Raw genomic sequence first — 6,878 nt, forward strand, 5'->3', positions numbered from 1 at the left:
TATCATTCAAGTATTACAATAGCATGCAAGTGGATCTGCCTTCAAGTCTCCCCCACTCTAGTTCATCCTCCATTCAGTCATTAAAGGATTGTCCTAAAGTTTAGGTCACCTACAGGTTCAATAAACTTCAGTGGTTCCCTATTCCATCCAGGATGATATATAAAAAATTTCTGTTGAACTACAAAAGCCCTTTGGATCATAAACTGGAAAACAAGGCCTTTGTTATTTTCTGTGAGGGCAGTTGACCACAAGGAGCAGAAAAACAGGACACTATTGCCCAAGGGACTTGGAACTTGGTAGTCATTTCAAAAATTTATCTCAAGTCCTAGCCAATGGTTCAAGAGTAAACAACCCCCCTTTCCTGGGAAGGAGATAACTGTTGAATTATTCCACAAATACCATCACAGGCAACCTTATCTGATCAATTAGTCTCCTGATGCCAAAAGCTGTCTGCTTTTGTAACAAAAAGCCCCTTTGAGAAACCAGTTTGGGTCTCTTGATGATTTTTATCAATCCTACCTCAAACCCCACTGCAAAACTAGCCCCCACACATTTTCGAATCTTTCTACAACTTCCCCCATCCTATTCTGCAATATAGTGACATTGGCTTCTTTGCTGTACTTTGCACACTATACTCTGGATGACTTGGAGCATTTTTGCTTATCCACCATTAGAATATTCTCCTTCCTCATGTCTGTCTCTTCATTTCTCTCATTTCCACAAGTCCCAGTTCAAATCACACCCTCTATTACAAACCTTTCCTGATTCCCGTTAGACTCATGTCTTCTGCCTGAGATAAGCCTTTCCTGATTCCCGTTAGACTCATGTCTTCTGCCTGAGATAATCATTATATATTATATATATTATATCTTGTCTGTATATAGTTGTTTGTATGTTGTCTCTGCTTTGTTCCCCTCTTCCCCAGTTAGACTGTGAGATCCCAGAAAGCACAAATTTTTTGTCTTTGTGTACTCAGTATTTAGGTAGGTGTTCAATGCTTCTTGACAAAGTGAAAAATCACTGCCCTCAAGATACTTATATTCTATGGGGAAGATCTGGGTTTATTCATTTAGAGCCAGGAGGGGCTTTCAGAATCTAGTCCAACCCTCTCATTTTTTAACATCATTTTATAGATCACAGATTTAAAACTGGAAGGGGCCCCAGCTCAACCCCAAACTTTTTAATAGATCTGGAATAAGATGGAACCTTGGAGTTCATCAAATTTCACCCCTTATTTTTTTTTTTTATTATAGATTTAGAGCTGGAAAAGATCTCAGAAATTATCTAAGCCAATCCCTTCAATTTTACTGATGAGGAAATTGAAACCCAGAAAGCTTTTGTCAAATATCACATAAGTAGTAAGTGGTAGTAATGAGATTCAAATCCTGACCCTTTTCTTCCAAATGGGTTCCTCTTCCCACAGTATCATAAAGCTTCTTTTGAGAAAAGAACAATGTTTGACAAATCATATTTCTAACAACATACTGTCTTCCATACCTTGAATGTTCTCCCTCCTTATCTCCACTTTCTGGCTTCCCAGATTCCTTTTCAAGTTCCAGATAAAATTCCACCTTTAACAGAGTCTTACCTTCCCTCTATTTATTTCCAACTTATTCCTATATACATTGTTTGTATGATTATTTCTATGTTGTATTAGACATGGTGTTTTATTTATTTGTACTTGGCACAAAGTAGGACTATTCAATAAATGTTTATTGACTAATTGACATATTAGCTATAAATTTCTGAGCAAGTCTTCTCTCAAGATTGTCAGGCAGCTTTCTAAATCTGCAAAATGCATATCTCTCCCTCCCTCATTTTTGGGAGGGAGTTTTCAATTAAACAATAAATATTTTAATGGCCCATTATATGCCTGGCACCGTGCCAGGCTCTGGAGAGAAGAAAAAATACATTAAACAATTCCTGTCCTCACTTTGGGATTACCCCACACCAAAGGAACCACAGATTAGATTAAAAAAAAAAATTCTAGGCACGTGTTAGGCACTAATCTAAGATAAAAATGACCAAGGAGAGGCTGGAGAGAGGGAGATAATGCCTAAGATAGTTACAGCTTCCTTCTGTATTCCTCATCCAAATTCTAATCCTCTAGTATCATTTTTCCCACCTCAAAAATAAAAGAAAAAATGGTTATGAGACATAATAATCAAAAGGCATTTGATACTTACTTATCTCTATTTCTAGTTACATATTAATTATAAAAATTCAGTTTGCCATTCACTGCCTTTCAGAGCTATTTTTTGCTCAGAGAGAGGGTGGCTTTTCACTCATGCTAAGTGATGAAAATAGTCTAACCAACTTATTTTTGTTTCTAGTCAGGTTTGAGATGCTATGTGACAATTCATTCAATTTAACAGCTTGGTTATTTTGATGACAGTTTATGCAGATTCACAAGAACATGACTACCCATGCAGTTTCTAATAAAACCTTTTCTCTATTTTGCCAAGTCCTTATAAGACCAGACCTTCCAAGCAAGGGTAGTTCAATTAAGCTCAGCTAAATCTATTACAATGCTAAGTATAGTAGGAATAGGTTAAAACTCAAGTCTGAACAGCACTGTCATTTTAATCAGTCAAATTTACATTTTAATTTATGAAATTAATTAATTTCTGAAGTCTTGGAAAGTCAAAAGTTGTTATGGGCTTTTTTCCCCCCAAGTGGAATCAGGCATTGGCAGGCACCCAAATCGTTCCCATAAGGCTGAGGAACTCTAACGTAGAAGATTCTTTACAGAAGGAGGAGTAGTTTGCAGTTTCCCTTCCTCATCCAATTTAGTCAGAACCTTCACTTGCCAAATGTTGCTGATCAAAATCTAAGGCTAAGAACTCTTGCTTAGTGGAAAAAAATTGACTGAGAAATTATCATAAATGGATTGTTCAATAATTCAATTCAATTAGACATTTTTTTAAAACTGAATTGTTTACAATGTAAAGGACAAGGGAAAAATTAGAGCAAGCATTTATTAAGTGCCTCTCATGTGCCAGGCACTGTGCTAAGCATTTTATAGACATCATCTCATTTTATCATAATCCTGTGAGGTAGAAATTATTATCTCATTTTACAGTTGAGGAAACTGAGGCAGAGGAAGAGTGACTGGCCCATAGTGTCATAAGTGACAGCTTATAAATATCTGAAATTACATTTGAACTTGAGGCTTCCTGACTCTAGGTCCAGCACTTTATTCCCTTCACTGCTTAGTTACTTCAAAACTCTAAGGAACATTGCAGAACACAATGGATGAGTTTGAAATTTTATAGGAATAAATGATTTATAATGATTGCAATCAAGGGAACAACCATTCCCTTGGCTAGAGTACATCCCTGGAGTGAACTTGGAGCTGATCCCCCCTCTGACAACATATTTCTCTTATCCTTTTTTTGAGTACCATGTGCTTTTGCTCAGAACTGAAAGACTTATGTTTTGAGATGATGAAATAATCTCTTAATGGTTCCTCTGTTGGGGTTTGGCCACCAAATGATGGGATATGGGAGTAATACCCAAAAGTATATTGAGGTTAGTGACCAATGTAGAGAATTATCTCAAAAGAATTTATAGGATTAAACCTCCAAATCAAGAGGCAAAGATTTTATTACGTTGCTTAAAGCAAGCTAAATCCACAAAAGATTTTTATCAAGAAGTTTTAACAACATGGGTCCTATAAAGCTATTAAAGCATGGCAAGTGAAGTATTTCACCATGGACTAGAAGAAGTTTAGGAGGACTTTACAATATGAGTAAGGAAAATTAAACTTTGGGGTTGAAATCATAACTTGGTTTTCTGACTGGATAAAATAACTGTGGGGTTATGATGATTTTTCAATACAAGGTATGAGATAAGAAACCAAAGACCAACTTAAGAACGAACACCCCACTTAAGGCCCAGATGATCCTACCAGTGTTCCTCCTTGCTTTCAGGAATAGCTAGGCTTCCAAATTGTATACTGTAATTAGGCTCTCTTCCTGATGCTACTCTCCACTAGCTTGCTTGGGTCAAAGATCTGGGGTTCTACCCTCTTCACCTTAATCCAGTAATAGCTTCTTGATTAAAAGGATTGGTCCCCTGGTCTACAAAATGCAATTTTCCTATTCAAGAGACTTCAAAAGGAGCAACTTGACCCTCTGGCTCTAGCTCTTCCTATGGGAAGTATAGACATGTAGCTCCCTCTCCCTGGAATTTCCTTAGAGGAAAGTGAAAAAGTAAGAACCAGAGTTAGGAAGAAGATCATATCTTTCCCAATCCTAGAATGAATAACTGATTCACAAATGGAAATCATCACATGTGCAAGCCTATGGCACTTGAGACTGGATGTCAAAACCCTGACTTCACCTGCGTTGTGGACATTTATTGGAAGCCATATTGTGAATTTGAGAATAAGGGACTACTAGTTCTCTGAGCTGGTGCTGGCTCTTCAACAGAAGGCCTATCCTACATCCATTCCATAACTTTTTTGGTGAAGAAAGTATCCAACAATAAGAGGATGAATCCAAGTCCAAGCCTTGCCAGAAGACAAGAACCAACAGGGAGAAAGTATAAAGTAAGGTGAAGCTGACAATTGAGCAGTCTTACAAAATTTCTCAAATTCAGATTTTCTGCTTCAAGATCACATCTTTTAACAGCTGTATTCTTCAATTAGTATGTGACTCTGAATTGTTTCATGGCAATATGGAATTGTGGGCAACCCAAAGGGCAATGGAATGGTGGGAATAAATAGACTATAAGATATTAGTAATGACTTGTGAGTGAAAAATGCCATAAAATACATCAAGAATAAATCTGACCAGAAAGAATGGTAAGTTGATCATACAATAAAAGTGAAGGGTAACAAATTAGACAATCTGTGTGCTGCTATAGCACCTAGGAAATATTCAAAGAACAAGAGAACCAGATGAACTCTCTAAGAAAAATTTAGAGAAATACTTGAACAAAATTTCACAGGGATAAAAAGGTGTTGAAGTTCGTACCTTATGAATTCATAGATACTTTAAAATATCAAACTCTATTTCAAATTTTATGTACTCTATTATCATTCCAAGTGTTTTTGCCATAATGACGTATTTTAATTTTCCAACAGTAGATTTATTAATAGAACAATCAGCATGCATTAAAGAGCTCATGATTTATTGTTACAAAAATGAATTAAATACTGTTTTTCATAAGATTGTGAAGTACTAATTATTCCCATCATAGAAGTCTAAAAATGAGAGTTCAAAATAAATTATGTATTCATAAGTTAAGGATAATTAAGTCTTGTAGAATTCTGCCTACTACTTCCCACTCACCTTGCCTCTACAAAAGTAGGTACTAGCTATGATTTTAAGTATTGAAGATTTTGCCATTAAAATATGAGGAATAACTTTTCAGCATCATCACATCTTAAAGTTAAAGATATATATGTATGTGTGTACATATGTATATGTATGCTATGTAAATATGTGCCTTGTATATGTATATGTATGTATATATATATATATATACATACATATACACTCATGTGTGTGCATATAAGAGAGAGTAAGAGAAAAGAAAGAGGGAAAGGAATACGCATTGAAATAGTGCCTACTAGGTACCAGGCATTGCACTAAGCACTTTACAAATATCTTATTTAATTGATATAAATATTACTCGTATATATGTGTATATAGCTAATTCTATACACATACATATATTTTTATCTGATGGTTATGGTTACTCATACTATTGGAATAGGGACAGAGAAAGGAACTGATCCTGGGTTTTCACTATATTTGAGGGAACTCTCAGATAAGGAAACTCTCATACTAAAGTAGGTCAGCACCTCCCTTCACAATGTAACTCTTAATGATGCTATACCATTTCAGGAGGCCCCAGCCATGCTTCATGGAATCCCATAATGCTCGTTCATTCTCTCACCAACAGTCTTGCCAGGATCAGAGCCCATGCCCTGAAGATTTTAACCCTTTCATCTCTGGGACTTTTACCCCCAGTCTGCCATCTTGATTGGTGCTCTCTTTTCCTGGCTCATTATTTTAGTTATAGTTCAGCCATGTTTGACCTCACTCCCTACTCTGTGGACATCTCTGCACAGTTTCAGTTCCAAAGTTTCTTATAAAGTGAATATTGAAAAAAGAAAAGAAGAAAAAAGAACTCTAAATGTTTATTGGCTATGAAACAGGATAGATGGATAAAGTTCTGAAAACGTATTGATTAAAGTTCCCATTCCACATCATGTAGAGAAGGAGCCAGTAGAGAAGGAAAAAACAAAGATAAACATGAAGAATTGATAGAAGAGCCACACTTCCAGGGGAGACAAGATTTGATGGATTGAGAACAAGAGCATATATTACAAACATGACAAATTGAAAATTAGAGATGAATGTATTAGATTTAAAATAATTTTGATTGTCAAACTCAAGGGTGAGTTATAATGCAGAGAAATGTCTTTTATATACCTTTTTGTTTAACAAAGGTTTACTTTCCCTTCCTCCCTGGAGCCATTTGTTCTCTTACCTCCAGAAGTTCTCATCCTTATCTTCTTCCCATAAGTCCTAAAACTCCCTAGTTGACCTGTATATTTAGTATATTTAAGTACTATAGTTGAAAAAGTGGAATAATAGGAATCAGAAAGACCTGAGTTCAAATTTAGTCTCAGACTAGTTGTGAAATTTTGGGCAAGATAACTTCTATCTGTTTTAATTTCTTGAACTATAAAATGAGGATGATAGTAGCATCTACTTCCCATGACTGTTGTAAGGGTAAGATGAGCATTATGTAAGCTACTTCTTAAATATATAGACCTGTTCTTTAATCTACTGAAGAAGGAATGACAAATTGCCTAGAAACCTAATGAACAATAAGGTCCATAGGGTAATAAGTTGAACAAC

The sequence above is a fragment of the Sminthopsis crassicaudata genome, chromosome 5, assembly GCF_048593235.1.
Source record: "Sminthopsis crassicaudata isolate SCR6 chromosome 5, ASM4859323v1, whole genome shotgun sequence".
In the NCBI taxonomy this organism is placed as follows: domain Eukaryota; kingdom Metazoa; phylum Chordata; class Mammalia; order Dasyuromorphia; family Dasyuridae; genus Sminthopsis; species Sminthopsis crassicaudata.